Consider the following 18,681-nt stretch of genomic DNA (forward strand, 5'->3'; position numbering starts at 1 on the left):
GTTAATGTGCTGTCAAACTAGATTATTTACTCTGGTGCCACAATCAACTACCATTTCCAGAATTCCATAAAATAGAGCCAGGGCTGTTAAAGTGGTGTCAAACCAGATTATTTCCGCAGTGCAGATGCAGACCTGAGAAGCGCTGGAGAGAATGTGACAACCATCATAGACAGAGCTTGGAAATAAGGAGTTGCATGCAACCCATGTTGCCCTGTTAGTTGCTTTTGGGGGATGTTTTTTTAAGGGCACAAGGAAACCCTATTTCAATATAAAGATACAAATCTGGATAGAAATGTGGCATGTGGAAAAGAAAACAGAACTGTTACATGTTCTGTGCTACATGTCCTGTGAGTATAACAGAACTAAGATTGACCTATTTGCATTATTTTTAATAGGAAAGGTATTTCAATGGAAATTTTAATAGGAATTTTCTTGGCTTTTATGTTCCCTTTACTTCTAAAGGGCTTTCTTGACAGAATAAGTTGTTAATGGAAAAAATAAGCAGTAGTACAACAGGAAACATATTGCACTACCATTGGTCCTCCACATTTGCAGGTGTGACTTTTGCAGATTTGATGATTCAGTGATTATTTGCTGCCACCTCCCCTGCTGCCCTAATGCTGTTTTCAATAGGGACTGCAAGCCTCATGAAGCTAAGAAACTGCAACCATGCAATGAGGCTTGTAAATCCTTATTAAAAATGGCAAAGGGCAGAAACAGAGATAGTGGCAAGACCCAAAAGCCGCCCACTTCTATCTTATGAAGGGCATTCATGGTGGGTTGAATCTGTAGATTGTACATTTTTGTGTTAAATATGATTTGAGGGAGGCTAGAGATATTCACTTGTTTTCTAATTTTCATGGGGGTCCTGTGCCCCTAACGCCTGTAAATGTGGAGGGCTTGGTTTACTCAACATATTCATTAATGGGAATAGGTTATTTTTAAAACATTATAATTTATACCAGAACAAATTTTTTCAATAAGTAATGTATTTAATTTATATCCCTCTTTCCTGTTGACAAAGAATTCAACATGCCTTACAACATAATGAAAACAAAATGCAGCTAAAAACCCGATAACACAAAAGTGAGGAAACGTCCCAAACTCTGGATGTATAGTGACTTTGGGCTGCACCCACACTGCAGAAATAATCTGGTTTGGCACCACTTTAACTGCCATGGTTCAGTGCTGTGGAATTCTGGGAAGTGTACTTTGTTCTGGCACCAGATGTGGTGCCAGAACAAGCCAAACTTCCCAGACTTCCATAGCATTGAGCCATCGCTGTTAAAGTGGTGTCAAACCAGATTATTTCTGCAGTATGGATGCAGCCTGAATATATGTCCAAATTTTTTTCTTCTGATAAGAGTCACAACTTCAAAACACAACCTCAAAACATCACCAAGAAGCTTGTGTTTTGTATTCCAGAACTGCATTCAGTAAAGCGCTAGCTTTACCAAAAGCAATTCTGGAATACATAACACAAACTTCTTGGTGGAAATAAATTTGTGAAAGTTACACAATCCAGTCCTTTCTCCCCACTGCTTTGTAGGATTCAGAAACAGAAAGGAAGGTGCCAGACAGAATCTAAATGCTAGGGATGAAGAACTTTTGACCTTCCAGCCAGATTGGCCTAAAACTCCCATTAATAGGGTTGCTGAGTCAGCATACTTGCAGTTATCTGAGATTTCAGAGCCATAGTGCAAAACAAGATGTTGGGTCTTTTTTAAGGTGAGAGAAGTTTGCTCAGAGACGAGCTGGGACTTGTGGGTCAGTTGACTATGAAAACAGGCATAAGGGAAATCCAGGTAGTTTTGCTGATTCAGGATCATTCCAGGCATGAGGTTTCTGGGTCAAAACCTAAGATGGCCCCTGATGATATCATTCAGTGTTTTGCATTATGTACTAACCATAGTTGTTCACAACTTTTCATTCTAACAGAGACAGAACATCTTTTTCCTGTTTGGAAATTAAGATAGAAATCTTACCCAAAGGTTACCAGATCAAGATGACATGATGGATTTATTCCTTCTAATTAATTTATTGAGATGTCATAAGGAGCATTTACTCTGGTGTACTTGCTTCTACCCAGAAGGTGGATATAGAGCAGAACAGAGGCTGAGACCTAGCACCACGAGGAGAAAAGGAGGAAGTTAAATAAATACCTAGACCCCCTGGAGAGTGTTTGCAAGTTGCAGCAAGAAATCAATTAAGCCTTGCAAATTGTAGCAATCTGCCACTCTCCTAATGGAGATAGAGATTTGCACACATCCTTTCCCCTGTGCCTGAAGCTGCTATCAAGTCAGCTTCAAATTATGGCGACCCTACAGCCTCAGAGGAAGGCACTGGCAAACCCCCTTTGAACAAATCTTGCTAAGAAATCCCCATTATAGTTTTGCCTTATGGTTGCCATCATTCGGAAACAACTTGAAGGCACACAACAAATGAGAGACTCTCACCCTGTCACCAGCAGCCCAGCGCAGGTCTTCCAAACTCAGGACTGGTGCTGCTTCTGATTGAAACTAACTGTAATATGACCTTCCTTTCCTCTTTTCCTACTGCCTTCCACCATGCCAATTACTAGAGTATTTCCAGTGAGCCATGTATTTTCGTGATACTGTATGTCCAAAGTAAGACAGTCTCAGCTTAGTCATCTTGGCTTCTACAGGGAGTTCAGGCTTGATCTGCTCTAGGACCTTTTTGGTTCTTTTTGGCAAACCACACTATCTGCAGAACTCTTTTCCAGCACCATGTTTCAGATTAGTTCTCTTCCTATCCCCTATACTGCAGAATTAAATGCAGTTTTATACCACTTTAACTGCCAGGGCTCAATGCTGTAAAATCCTGGGATTCGTAGTTCTGGGAGATATTTAGCCTTCCCTGTCTGGTATCATGGTAGTTAAAGCCTGCTTTAATTCTGCAGTGTGGCAGCAGTCATAGTCTTCAGATTTATTGGCTGCAATCTCCATTTTGATTAATTGAACCAAGGTACAAGAAATCTTGCACTATCTCAGTGCCTTCATTGTCTTCTTGTTGTGCGCCTTCAAGTAATTTCTGACTTATGGAAACACTAAGGCAAAGCCGTCATGAAATTTTCCTGGCAAATTTTTTTTTCAGAGGGGGTTTGCCTTTGCCTTTCTCAGAGGCTGAGGGAGTATGATTTGCCCAACAGCAGACAGTGGGTTTCCATAGCTAAGCAGGGATTCTAACCCTGGTCTCCAGGGTCATTCAGCACTCTAAACACTACACCATGTTTTACTGTCTACTTTGAAATTGTGTAAATCATTGGTGGTTATTATTTTTGTTTTCTTAATGTTCAGCTGTAAACCCAACTTTGCACTTTCTTCCTTAATTTTCCTTAGTGGTCATTCCAATTCTTTGCTAATTTCTGCTAGCAATATGGGGTCATCTACAAGCCTGTGCAGACCTGCCATTAAGGCCAGCCTGGGGGTGGAGTCGGGGTGTCGCATCCACACAACTCCATCCCCATGGCGGTGTGAGGCCGCTTGCCACACCACATGGCACATGGTGTCACAGTGCTCCTCTGGCTCTGCGTTTAGATGATGCAGCACCAAAGGAGCACCATAAAGCCACGGCATGGCGGCTATGGCACCCTTTCTCTAGTAAAAGGTGAAAGATTTATACGATCTGAAGAGAAACCAGAGCATAGCACCCTTTCCAGGGCACACAGGGCTTTTTGCAGATCCTTTTTGTGCCAAGGAAAGGCCAGATTGGAGCTGCAGTGTGCAGTTGCTGTGGCCCTGATCTGGCTCTAAAAGGGGAAGCATGTACAGCCCCTACATATCTTAAATTAGTGATATTCCTTTCCTCAGATTTACACCTTCCTCAGAGTCTAATCCAGTTTTGTGTATAATATTCTCAGCATACAAATTAAAAAATATAGGGTGACAAAATGCAGACTTGCCCAACTACCTTGCCAACTGGAAACCATTCTGTTTTTCCTTATTCTATCCTAATGGCCGCCTCTTGTCCTGAGTACAATTATGCATTAAAATAATCAAATATTGTGGTACACCCACTACTTTAAGAGCAATCCATAGTTTTTCCTGATATGCACCATGAAAGGCTTTGCTATATAACGCACAGGCTGATTTTCCTCTGAAATGCTTTGGTATGCTGCATTATCATGTTTGCAATATGCCTCTTCCTCTTCTGAAACTAGCTTGGACCTCTGGCATTTCTTGCTCCATACGTGGTAAAAATCTTTGTTTTTTGCTTACAAATTGTAGAGATCTAGCAACTCTAAATCTAGATAAATGGGAAGAAATTCAGTAAAACCTAGCTAACAAGATAATAATGGTAACCCAAAAGCAAAACAAAACATTGGGGAGTGGGTTACTAGGTTGAAAAACATTTTTAGTAGCTACTAAAGTAGTTCTTTTAATTCTCAGTCAGTGCTCTTAATTCAATCTGTGTCCAAATTCCCCACCTCTTAATTTCCCAATCTGGAGTGAGCTCTGCTGAATACAGTGGGATTTACTTCCAAGAAAACATGGCTAGGATTACATTCTGATTTTACAGAAAATGCTTGAATCCCTTTTCCTCTGTGTGTACTATGTATTATCACTGTGCAGTGCATTTTGCAAAGCAACAATTAGAAGATAGGTCTGCAGCTCCAAGGAGATTAGAATCTAAAAAAAAACAAAAAAAAAAAACAGGAGGGTCAACAGAGAAAGAGAGAAGGAGAATGGAAAAAGATAAGCTGGGCAGAAATGCAGTTTCTTCACCTTTTCTATTTGCATTCTGCCTTTGCCTAGTATCCCATTATAACCATTTCCTTATCGATCGTTTAGTCCATGAGATCCAGAGGTAGAGATTTTGAATAGGTAGACGTGAGGATAATGACAATCCAGATGGAATGAAGAAGAGAAACTGAATGAACATTCCCAACAAAATAAATCAATTTTCATGAAAGGAGCAAGAAAGCCTTGCCTTTAGCATCACTTGCTACTCAATGAAAGACAATTTTCAGACAGAACTCTAAAAGGATAGGTAATCATTTTAAAATTATAAACACATACACACAAACATGCATTTTCTGGTGTACGTTTTACACTTGAATAATAGGGGATGAAAACAAAACAGATTTTTCAAGTGATATAATGGGGGGGGGGGGAGCTCTGAAATGCTTGTATCAACATGCCTTACAACATAATGAAAGTATCAAAGGCATTTTAGCTCCACCCAAAAATATCACCCTTTTCACTTGTTTTTACAGGAGGGGACAGGGCTGCAAGGTAAATCCTTTTTCTTTTGCAAAGAACAAGAACATCTAACCTTAAAAAGCCTGAAAAAAAAGGGGGGGGGTTAAAAGGGGCTTGAACAGGCTGTTATTTCAACCCCCACCAAAAAGTAGCAATCCCCCATTTTCTTGTTTCTTAGAGCACTCACATATAAAATTAGGGATGCCATAACCCGGTGGCCGCCGGGAAAACCACGCTTTTGGGGGCCCCTCCCGGTCACGGTCTGGTTTGGCCCCCGGCAATGCATTGGTCCCGGCCCCACGCACAGGCCTCTGAAGCAGGAGCTCGTCCCCTGCTTTGTTGCCAGCTGGCCATTGGCCAGCTGCCCAAAGGGGACGGGCTCCTCTGCGCGCGCCTCCTGGGCGTCAGCAGGGGCCAGGGGCAGCGATCGCGGCCAGCCCCCGTGCGCCTTCCTGGCCTTTAAGGAGGCCTGGGACTCCTTAAAGGCCAGGGAAGAGGGAGGAGGCCGGCAGCAATGGCAGGCGGCTCTCCCTCTCTTTCCTGGCTTCTAAGGAGGCCTTGGTCTCCTCAGAGGCCAGGAAGGAGGGACACTTTTTTATGTAGGACACTTTTTTATTAAATGGAGGATGCCCCGCGCCCCTTCCTGGCCTTTAAGGAGGTCTCGGTCTCCTTGGAGGCCGGGAAGGGGCGTGGGGTGTCCTCCATTTAAAAAAAGGGGGGGGGGGGAGTGTCCTACATTTGAAAACGTTGTCCTACATTTGTCCCGGTCTGGCGGTCCTGAGGTATGGCAACCCTATATAAAATTCACTACATAATCCACCCTGCACTCTCAGGTACTCTCAGGTCCAGATAAGATCCGTCCAATCACCAGTTTAGAGAGCTTCAAAAAAGCTGTAAAGATGGATCTCTTCCGGCAGGCCTTTCCTGAATAGAATGACTCTGCTACAAATGAATCCTCCCCACTCTATGTATATATGTATTATGCTACCACTTGGCCCATTAGATCATTGTTATTAATAGTTTTTAACAGACTGATTTTAAACTGTAATATGTTTAATTCTTTTTTAAGGGGTGGTAAGACATAGGAGATTATCGCACATGGCGCTTCTGTCACCCAAACGTCATCAAAATGGGCGGAAGCATCACCAGTGTGATCATGCTGCTGGCACTACTAAAGTGAAATGGAAGCGTTATCACCATGGAATTGCCATGGAATCGTCAGGGAAGCAGCCCTTTTCTTATTAATGGATTATTCTGCTAATACGTAATAAGAAAAGGGCTTCTTTGCTGATGATTCCATGGAGCTAACAATAACGTTTCACTATAGAAGCGCCAGGCGTGATCACAATGGTGACGCTTCCGCCCCATTTTGATGACGTTTGGGTGATGGAAGCGCCACGTTTGGGCGACGGAAATGCCACATGTGATAATCTCCATAGTTTTGTATATGTAGTATATATTGTATATGGGTTCTGTTTTAATTATGTATTCCACTTTGATTGCCTTGTAACAGAAAAGTGGGGTTTAAATATAAGTTTTATTTATTTTATTAATTTAACCAGTTCATCTATGCTGATTGTTCATTTAATTTCCCAAAAAACAGCAATATTTACTGCAAAGTTGATGAGCTCTAATTTTCTCCACCTTGTAAGCATCATGAAAGATATGACAGGCCAGGGTGCACTCGCAATGGGAATGATGAGTACCTTCTACTTTCCAAATCTCTCCCAAGATGTAGAAACCCTGCTTAAATGACTGGTTTGGGAAGGATCTACTCTATTCTTGAACTGATTCAATATATGCTAACTGGAACTAATCAAAGCAAAATAGTTACTGGAAGTAAGCCTTCCTTGAGAACAAGGTAAGCAGACAGGCAGGCTTTGTCTGCAACTGTTTTAAGAGGCCATCATGGACTGGATTTGTTGGTTTTCAGCAGGGTTTGTTTGGCTTGTTTTGAGGAGGAATCATGTAAGTTTGGGACAGGAGGAGGGATGTGGGTGATGGTTATGACTGTTTGTTTATTTAATGTATGAATCAGTTCTTTTCTGCCCACCAGGGTTCCAAAAGAAATGTATAACAAAACAGATGAAAACATTTTGTAGCAGGGCTGCCTCCTTCCTAAAGATGTACATCTTTATAATTTTCCATGGACAAGAATGAAAAAATATAACAGCTTTTCTCCCCACTATGGAAATTATCACATGAGTCTTTAAGTCTGCTATTAAAGCTAGAGAATAGCAACTTTGGCAATACTTATTGTATGATGTTGTCTACATTTAGTTGCCGCTCTGCTATGAGGCATTGTTATAACGCCCCTTGTCATTGACAAGGAACATCCATAAATAAGCTCCCAAATGTGCAGTAAGTTCCTTTTGTGGTAGTTCTGGTATTACACCTATTTTAAAATCCCTACACTGGCTCCCTATTTGCTTCCGGGCACAGTATAAGGTGTTGGTTATTACCTATAAAGCCCTAAATGGCTTGGGTCCAACATACCTGAGGGAACACCTCCTCCCATATAATCTTTCCCACACTCTCAGGTCCTCTGGGATGAATCTATTGCAGTCAGAGAGAACTAGACTAGTAACCACTTCCCAGAGGACATTTTCTGTTGCCGCTCCAAAAATCTGGAATGATTTACCGGACGAGATACACCAAATAACATCTTTAGGTGCCTTCAAGAAGGCGATAAAAACTGATCTTTTTAAGGGGGGAAAAACATAGGAGATTAGCCCTGTGAAATAATACTTTAAAATGGCAAATATTTTTTAAGCCTACTGTATTTGAAGATATAGTCTGTGGAAAATTACAACATTTTTATGTAGAAAAGCATGTTTTCTCTGCAGAACCCCCCCCCCCCCCGAAAATATTATTTTGGGGTTCAAATATCCATTTTTGGTCCAAAAATGCCATTTTCTGTACACAAAAACCACATGCACTTTTCACATAAAATAAGCCTTTCCAGGACACTCCTCGTCAGAGTTTCCCAGCATTCTGGAGATCACTTCTTTAAAGCTGGAATTCAAATATTTGTGACTATCCTTTTCATATTTGCTCTTTCCATTATTTACCTGTATGTAAAATAAATGATGCTCCCATATTCTGGAGTAGAACTGAGTTTGGTGTTGGTGTTGTCTAAAAGTAACGTAATTATGGTTTGAAGAAAATAAGTTTTAGTGATCCTCTTTCATTCTTGTGTGCATTGTACAGATAGGGTGTTTTTGTTAAAATGTTCCCTTGTTCATGCAAAGTACCATCTCCTCATAATTTAAGTCCCCAGAGTTGTGCCTTATGTGTTCTAAGTGTGTATGACATGAGTCAGAGTAATACAGTAGCATATCATGCATCCTATCATCTGTTATAGATCCCCAGGGTGGGTTTTTATATATAGATGTTCACACGTTGTGACTAGCTATTCAATGCCATTTAAAACTGAATAATAATAATAATAATAATAATAATAATAATAATAATAATAATTTGTATACCGCCCTCTGGCAAACCAATCCGGGCGGTTAACAACAGTAAAATATAAAATATGTAATAAAAATAAAATATAAAAACAGTATTCTGCTGTGGTGAAAGGAACAGTGTCATTACTATGTGATTTCTCCCCCAACCATCCACTAAATTCAGTAGGAGAGAATGTGTTTGCATCAGCTCCGCTGACTCTCCATAGAGTTATGCTGTTGATGTGGTCATGGTTGTGTTTTAAAGCATTGCTCTTTTATTAATGTTTTGCCTGATTTTAGCTATTGTGTCACCAAGTGTTCTTCTGGTTATCTTAACAGTTTTGCCACCATATCTCTTTGTGACAGCAGGGCTGTAAGTCACATTTTGCCAACACTGTGGACCTTCTGCTATATCGTGCAGTCACAGAGTCAGCATATCACACAGACTAGCATTGTGTCCTTATCTGCATAAACTAGCCTGCAATTACCTTGCTATAGTTTTAATGTCATTTTCTCTTCCTCTTTTAGTTTTTAACTGTTTTGCATTTTGCTTCTGTTGTGCCTAGATTTCATCCCCAACCTGATTTCCTAACTGCTCTGTACAGCTCTTAAATGTCTTTCTCTGCTTTTTAAAATGTTAAGCTATTTTTGCCATGTTTGGATGATTTTTTAAACTGCTGCAATTTATTGTTTTTAATGAACCAATATTTATTTATTTAGACATTTATGTCATCCAGGGTATACATTGTATTTTTAAAAAATAATGTGAGACACCATTGGTTTCGTGCTGAAGAAAGGTAGGATACTAAATAAATAAATAAATAAATAAATAAATAAAGTAAGTATTATTATACCAAACTTGCCCAGTTCTTTTCACCATTTCGTAGGGTACCCATGTCCTCCTAGATGTTGTTGGACTCCAACCCTGTCACCCCAGATGCCATCAACAATGACCAAGAAGGAGGGAATTTGTAGTCCACACTTATGGGAGCACACATCTCAACTTGCTTTAGTATTTATATAACATGCACTTTATAAAAAAAAATGTGATCTTTACTTTAAAAAAAAATGATCTCTTCCAATTTCTCCAGTCTGTTTATATCATTTTAAAACTGTAGTGACCAGAATTCTTTTCAATATGGTTACTTCTTGATAAAGCTTATACTAGAATTGCAAAAATGCTCTTTGAAAGCTATAGTCCTGTAAGCAATGTATGAGGGAGGAAGCATCATTAAATTCAGTGGTGCTTACTTCTGAGTAGACATGTATAGGAAAATAGAACATTGCCAATATAAAGATACCATACAGCCTTTGTTTCTTCAAAAACCCACCCTTTAGGGAGTCAGAGTGTCTCCTTTTTTGCTTTAAAGTATAGATTTAGACTATACTCCACCTAATTTAATTGGATATTTATTGTATAAACCTGCAAGCAAATTTAATTTACTTGATGAACGTGTGGTATTGGAAGCTGGCTGGCAAATAAATTTTGGCCTTGGTACAGGTGTTCTATTATTTTGTTCCTAAATTATTTTACTGCCAGTTGAATTCACAGTGCATGGTGACTCAGACATTGTTGGCATTTTTGATTTGCAGCCAGTTTTCTAGTGTAATTTTGCTAATTTTTCCTAGCTACCAATTCAGTTTGAATGGATTCTTCTGAACAGACCATCCCCCCAACACATGTATGGAAGGGAAAAAAAACATGCCTGCGTGTTATGCAGAAGCTACCATACTGCATTCCCACCCACCCCAGCCTCCTACTCCGCAGAGCCAAACAAGATGTTCTGGGTGTACAAAAGATGGCAGGTGGTTGGAAAAACTTCCCCCATTTCTGCTAGCAATAGGGTTGATTTGATGCAAAAACAGAGCGATGGTACCAGAAATTTTAGTGACTGACTCACTGACAAATGTCACAAGCTTCCCCTGTCGTCCATTTCCACACAGGTCAAGTCCAGACCTAACCCAACATGTTTTCTTGGCTAAGGTGAAGAACAAGAGTCCTGTTCAGATGTTATTTACTTACATTGCAAGTAAAGCCTTAATATGGATAAAACAGCACATGTTTAGAATTTCTTTTCAGTCCGCTAATATACATAATTTTATTGTCACCACCATCTTTTAGGAATGATAGAGGGTGAAGTTGTGTGTGTTTGTTATTTGTTGTAACAAAAACCATGTGATGAAAGATGTAAACCCTACCCACTCCAAATCTCCTTTTAGTTTACAATGCTGATGTATTCAGTGTGTGAACTAGACATCAGTTCAGTTGTAGAACTGCAGTGTTAAGACTGAGTGGTGAATTGCTTCAGCCAATATGAAATAAACACATTATATAGCATTTGATTTGACATAGGACAAAGTTCACTCTTGGGCGTAACTCAATGACTTACAGAAATACGCTGCAGCGCAAAACATCCATGCTGTCTAAAGAGAAAAGGACCATTATCTTTCATAGTTGAGCTGTCTCCACTTCCCACTGGTGCTCAATAGGAATGTCTTCTTTTGCCCCATAGTTTCATACCAGAAGCTTGTCATGCCAGAAGAGATTGGCAGATAGTCCCAAATAATTAATCCTGTGCAGGCATACTTTTTCAGATGTTTTCAAAAGTCCCAGTTTTTCTCTCCTCCTCCCACTATCTCCTTTTGTCTTTTGCTTGCTTCAATTGTTTCAAACCATTCAAGGTGCAAAAGTAGTTTTTATTCAGTTAATTCATCAGGGGGAAGAGAAGAGGAGGAGGCACAATCTTGGCCTTTCCAGTAGAAGCAAGCAAAAGCAAGCTTGTGTGATTTTTCTCATTAACAACTTTTTCTATTTTAACCACACTATGACTTAGCAACATGTGTCCTGGCTTTCATCTGTGAAATGTTGGAGGAAATGGGATCTGCCTTCCTCTGCAAATGAAAAAGCACTTTTTCCTACTACACAGGGGTAAAACTGACCAAATGTGTTGTGACATGGTGGTATTTACTGCTGTACTTACGGTTTGGTGTGGGTTTTTTTAGACATCTTGCTAATAACAAAATTTCAAGGGCTAATTCCTTTCCTGTTTTGACCTTTTTCATTCCTACTAGGAAGGTGACTTTAAAAAAAACACCGTATTTCTGGTCTTTGAGGGTGTGCTTTGAGAACATGGTTTGTGATAGGATAGGGGGCCGTATCTAATCCCCTGGACACTGGCCCATTTTGTCCCCAGATTTGTTACCACTTTCCAGTCCTTACATGTTCTTTTGTTTCTCCTCAATGCTGCTTGGCAATTTCTACAATTATTTAAAAAAAATCCTTTTGATCGTGAGTGCTAAAGAGCTCTGGAACTTCATGTTTAGTGATGTTGGACTCCTGAGAGAGGTCACAGAGAAAAGCAAACAAGAGCAGTTCTGTTTCTTATCCAGCCACCCGATCTTGGCACTTTTTTCCATAGCTTTCCCCTTTGTGCTGGGAAAAGCTTGATGGACAAAAATGGGCTTTCCTTCATAATTCACTTCAGAACCAATTTTAACAAATGAAAATTCACACACCTGACTGATGGTTATTAAATGTTTTTGATTTGCAAGCTTAAAAGGATCTAGTGGCCTTCATCAACACATATGGGAACCAGCCCTTTTCTGTAGGCAAAACCCCAATAGTTATTTTTTCCTATTGCAGGACTTGGAAGATGGAAGGAACATGCTCTCTGTCCCCCTCCACAGAGCTTAAGGCTGCATCCACACTGGAGAAATAATCCAGTTTAACACCACAAATTCCATAACATTGAGCCATGGCAGTTAAAGTGGTGTTAACAAGATCATTTCTGCAGTGCAAATGCATCCTAAATTACAAGCACATCCAGAAATGACACAAATATGCAACACTTAATATCACTGCCCCCCCCCCCCACACACACACACCAAGACAGGTGGATAATTCTAACAGCCTTTGATGTGGAAGCAACAAGAAGTATCGAGAAATGCCAAGGAGAAGAAATGGTATGGCAGAAATCACCAGTCTGAATGTTGTTTAATGTTTTTTTTTAAAAACTTTCAGCAAATGCCTTCTACATTTGTCTGTCTGCCTTTAGTACAAGCTTTAGTTGCAAAGGATTCTGGGGAATGGCATGAACACCTGTTTGGTTCAATTAAGGTGCAGCCCAGGCATCATCAAGACATCATTATCTTGTGTGAACTAAAATGACAAAGTATTCCTTAGCCAGATTTAGATAAGAATTTCAAGGGCTTGCAAAAGAAGATGTGGGTTTTACAATCCCCTAAAGCCTTCCTCAATTGAGATTAAAATCAGAGCTAGAAAAAAAAATTCTCTCCTTCTTTCTGAAAGGTCTCATCCTCTAAACTATAAACTAAGGCTATCTCATAATTGGCCTGTCTCTTCCCCTCTTCTTCCTGTTGCCCTGGAGGAGAGGCAGAAGAGTGGTCCTTGGGGTTTTTGTGTTTCCAAACCCTACTGCAGTAGCACCTTCCCTCCACTAGTGAGAAAGGAGGGATATAATTCATTCTTCTTCTATCTTGGGCTGTTGCTGGCCAAGTCACTGAGAGGAAGGGTGTTTTCAAAGATGCAGAGGATTCACAGAGGGTGATTTTACTAGCCCCAAGTTAGCTTGGAAAATATCACCCCACCCCCACATGCACACATATACCCAGTCATTGTAAGCAACCTACAGTTGGCCCTCAGTAGCCACTGATTTTTTATCCATGAATTCAACCACCCACAGCTTTAAAATATTCAAATATATATATAAATTCAAGAAAGCAAACCTTGATTTTGCCATATTATATAAGAAATACCATTTTACTATTACATTGTATTTCATGGGACTTCAGCATCGACAGATTGTGGTGTCCACTGAGCTAAACCCCAACAGGCCCCAAGGGTCCACTGTAGTTGATCTATGAATTTGTCTGAGCTTAGCAAGGTAGTGCTTGCCCATCTCTACTGTGAACCAAGAGGCTGCCCTAAATGTATGCACCCAACCCTTTTCCTTGGCTTGGCACTAGCAATTCACTAAATTTCTGGTGATTTATTTGCTGCTTAGTAATTGATTTCCATTTGTTGAATGACTCTTCTGCTGTTTATATGCTTCTACTTGGTTAATTGGTTTTAACTATTGAGCTTTTGACTGATCTGTCTTTATTTTCTGAATTGATCTTGTTTTTAGTTGCTTAAGCCATTTTGAGTATATTCTTTTGAACATAGAGAGAAGGGATAATTTTTATAAATAATAAATGCCAGTCCTGTTACCAATCGATTTCCAAGGAACCCCAGAATTCTCCAGAGGACACCTGCAAAAATTATGCCCATGTTGCATTTAATCTCTTAAAGCTTTAGGCGGGATACAAACTGCCGCTTTGCGGCGCTTCCCCGCCGCCGCCGTTTGCTCCGCGCGGGAGCTGCAGCAGTCAAACCGCGCGGCTCCCGCACGGAGCAAAAAAGAAGCTCCATTTCGGAGCTTCTTCTTGCGGCGCCTCTATGACGTCGCGAGGCGCCTGGCACGGACTCGCGACGTCATAGGCGCCGCGACACGTCTGGACGCTATGCGTCCAGTACGTAAAGATGGCGGCGCCCATGTAGAAGGGGCGCCGCCATCTTGTACGTATAGGATACGTACTAGGGTTAGGGGGGTGCGGAAGCACCGCCCCTTCCTAACCCTAGTACGTATCCTATACGTACTATATGGCGGTATGTATCCCGCCAAATTCTGTGGTTAAAAGCAACAATATTTTCTTAATTAGTACTACATTTGGCCTATACTGTCTCACATTTTAAAAAGTGGGTTGTGATTTAATATTTAAAAATGATGTATTCTAATTGTTTTGATATTTTAATGGTTTAATGATTGGTTTTCTGTGTCTTATTTGGTTTTTTATCATAAAGGCAATATAGAAATAATAAATAACATTTAAAATATAATAAAATACTGTTTACATAACTTGTTATATTTTACCACGATTAAAACCTAGCATTGGAACTGGTACATTAGCTGTTGTCATTCTGTTAACTGCACCAATGAGTCACAGAGGAGAGCGAAGGCAATGCACTGTGCTGTGGCTGCTAATACTGATATATTTTATTATACAGGAAATCCTTTGTGGTGATGATGTTGTTGACAATATAATAATGGGCTGAGTAATTTATTTTGCAGTGTGTGAAAGACAGTCTGTTTTCTAGTTTTCAACATCTTAAATCCAGCTTTGGATACTGTTAGATTTGGGCATGATGTGCCTTGGGTTTGAAATAGTCCTCACTTCATAATATGGATATGTTTACTTAGAGATTTATAGTTCATTTTAAGTATCTAGTTTTCCTTTTTATCCAGAGTAGGAATCTTTTGGCCATCCAGATGTTGGGCTGCTGCCTTAGCCAGCATATTCAGTGGTAAAGAACTCTGGGAACTGAAACCGAACAACATCTATAGAGCCAAATGCCTCTCACCCCTGCCTTATGTATACACATTTGTTACACTGTAAGGACTCAGAGTTTTCTTCTCAGGATTTTTAAGAAGTAACAATAGGAGTGACTCAGCTCTTTCATCATTCTTGCCCAATGACCCTGAGGCTTTCCCACTTCCCTTGGTGCAGGAGAATGGAGGAGAGGGTTTGGTAAGGAAATTAAGTGTTCTTTCAGAATAAACATAGGTTGCTTTTGGCTAGCATGTGCAACCAATCAGACACATTTCTTTTTCTTTCATTGAAGCAGAAACACATGGATGCAATAGGACCCGTAGAAAGTTTGTTTGCATAATATTCCTTCAATTGAATTTAATCACAATAAACAAAGAAAGATCTCAGATATTGAATTTACAAAAGAATGCTTTGACCATCATAAATGACAAGAGCAATTCAGCATATACACTCGTCCCTCCACTTTTCTGGGGTTAGGAGCACAGGACCCCTGTGAATGTGGAACAACTGCAAATAACAAAAACACTATGTTTTTACCTGAGAAAACACCTCTCTAGGAACCTCTAGGTCCTCCAATGCAACTTTGTTGTCAACATCTGCCAGACATTGACCATAGAATTGCACTAGGGGAGCTACAAATGCCTAGTGGAGTGCTCTCTCTAGGGATCTCTTGGTCCTTCAATGCAACTTTTGGTTAAAGTTGACCACAGTGTTGTGCTACAGGACCTAGATATTCTTAGAGAGAACATATTAATAAAATCTGTGAATAATCAAATCTGCAAAACTCAAAGCTGCAAATGTGGAGGGGCAGGCATACTGACAGTTGTACTTGCACTCTGTATACCTGCTTGTATGCAGCTGTATTTTCATCTATGATCCAATGCTTCAACAGAATTAGATAGAGGATATTCCTCCAGTTGTCAGTCCAAGTTTTGTAGGCCCCTAAAACCTGCTCTAGGTTGCTGAGAATCTTCCAGGGATCATTTCTGGGCAATATGGAAGGCTATAGATTGTGATGCCTCACATATAGAATGTCCTCCCCTTGAAGGCCTGATTGTTTTTTTTAAGATGTCAGGTTAAAACATAGCTTTTTAATAAAGCATAATTTTATTTTGTTTAAATATATGTGCACATGTTTTTAACCTTTTCAGCCTTTTCTGTTGTTTTAACTTGGTGATCTGTTTAATATACTCTCATCCTGCCCAATTTATTTCATTTGGTTTTATCTGGAATTGTTTTAAATTTTTTATATTGTTTTAATTGTATGCTGCCCCGAGATCTCATGGTAGAGGGTGGTCCCATGGAGCAGAGCCCATGGCTCACTAAGAAATCAATGGTGATGAAACGAATGAGATGGATACTAGAGTATTGTCAAAGGGTGTAAGAAGGGGAGGAGTCGGGTTGGGGTCCCACATGGGAAGACGACGGATGAGAGGACCCTGAAGAAGCTGTGAAGGTCGGAAAGATGGGGGTTTCCAGGGAAACAGCTGTGGAAAAAATGGGGCCACGCGAGGAGCAGAGGCTAGAGGGCAAAAAAGAGGAAGAGGGGTCGGAACTTGGGGAGGGAGAGCATAAGAAGCCAGGAAGAAACGAGGGGGTGACAGGCTATGAGGAGGAAATAACAGTCTGGATGCAAGAAGTGTGGGCGGCGGAAATAGGGTGTCGCCACCTACGAGGCTAACGGAATGGAAGTGGGTGAGGCCGTGACCAGGACGCTCCCTTGGAAGGCTTCTTCGCCAGTAAATGCACCCATCTACATTGGAGGGAGTTGAGGGGCCCTACGAAGCCATGCCTGTACTCGGTCTAGGACCACAATTATTTTGGGACATATGGGGAAGGTGTTGGTCCACCAACCAACACCCAGGGGCTAGAGGTGTGGGAGATAGTGCACCCGACGACAGAGGCGCCAATCCCGAAGCCTAGACGCGGGCTCTAGCCAAGAGGAGTGGTGAAGTAACCAGCCTCTCTGCCTTGTTAAAGTAACAGTTAAAATTGTGTTAATAAAGTTGAGTTGAGCAGCACTCAGTGTCTGCAACTTCTTCTATGATGGAAGTACATCCTACCCCACACCCACCAGAGCAGCTATAGGCCCGGCGACAGTGGTGGAGAATGTGGAAAACGTGGAGCGAATCCAAACACAGGCTAAAGCCCTTTGGGGTTCTATGGTGGTGGTAGCAGTGAAGAAATCATTCTTCTCTGCCACTATTGCATCTGCATGGTGTCGTCCATTGCAGCTGTCTTGCAGACTACTCAGCAGCCTGTTGTGAAGAAACCACACGACAGTTTGCAGATGAAATTTCTGGAAGCCACTCTGACATAGACCACTCCAACATACAGGTGTGGTAGATATAATCTTGGAACTGGCTTGTCCTGTATTATTGGATACATTTCAATTTGTGCAGCCTGAGGATGTGGACAGAAACCTTAGAGAAGTAACAGCCATCATATACTGTATATACTCGTGTACAAGCCAATTTCATGTATAAGTCAAGGGAAGGTTTTAAGGCTAAAATAATGGATTTTGATATGACCCATGGATAAGTCGCAAGTAAAACTTAGTGGAATCTAAAAAGATCTAAAGAGGAGCACCACTTCCTTCCCTCCTTCTTCATCTCCAGACCTCTCCCGACCACCTAGCACCACTTCCCTGGTGCTGAAGGAGAAGGTTTTAACATCGGGTTGAAAAGGGAAGAAACTGGAGTGAAATGACATATGTTTGGGACCAATTGCCTAAGAGAACCCTATGAAATGAATGAGGTTGCCCTAAGTCAATAGGTGACTTAAAATCTTACACACACACACACACACACACACACACACACACACACACGATTGCTTCATCTGGTACCAAGGAGGGCACATGCACGAAGATCTGTCTAGCTGCTTTGGCTCAAATTGTGTTGCAACAAGCATTGTCAGCTGCATCATCCAGCGCTCCCATTGCATCACGGCTGCAGGATACATTGGCACCTAGAAAGTACTGGTTTTCATCACTAGATTTTGTAACAATTTTCAACACTACATAAACATTGTCAATTCTGGTTGAATCCAAGTGGCAGTGTCAATGTATCCTCATTAGGCATATTGGTGAGGACACTCTGTGTCACTTCACAAGGAGGCAGAAAGCCACTACCAAGGAAAACACCCTGGCACCAGATGTTGCTTTGCATCTCCTACAATGCACTGCATTAGTAATAGCGACAGCAAGTACATTTCTATACTGCTTATCAGTGCACTTAAGCATTCCCTAAGCAATTTACAATGTGTAAGCTAATTGCCTCCACAAGCTGGGTACTCATTTTAGTGATCTACAGAAGGATGCAAGACTGAGTGGACCCTGGAGTCCTTCCTGGGATCAAACTCACAACCTTATGGCTGTGAATGGCTGCCATACTGGCATTTAACCATTGCAACACCAGGGCTCCTTATATTAGCAAGCAAAGTAATATGTTGTGCTAGGTAGATTAGGAAAAAATGTTTCCTTGGTATCAACTTTCTGGTTTCTTGTACAGTTAGGGGAAAAAAAGGCTTGAATAATTCTAGCTTCCATGTTACTGCTGTAGTGAATCCATTCTGGGCTTTAGCCTGAATTTCAAAAACACTATCCAAAAATAAAT

The sequence above is a fragment of the Sceloporus occidentalis genome, unplaced genomic scaffold (genome assembly GCF_023333645.1).
Source record: "Sceloporus occidentalis isolate IW3139 unplaced genomic scaffold, rSceOcc1.0.p SCAF_1, whole genome shotgun sequence".
NCBI lineage: Eukaryota > Metazoa > Chordata > Lepidosauria > Squamata > Phrynosomatidae > Sceloporus > Sceloporus occidentalis.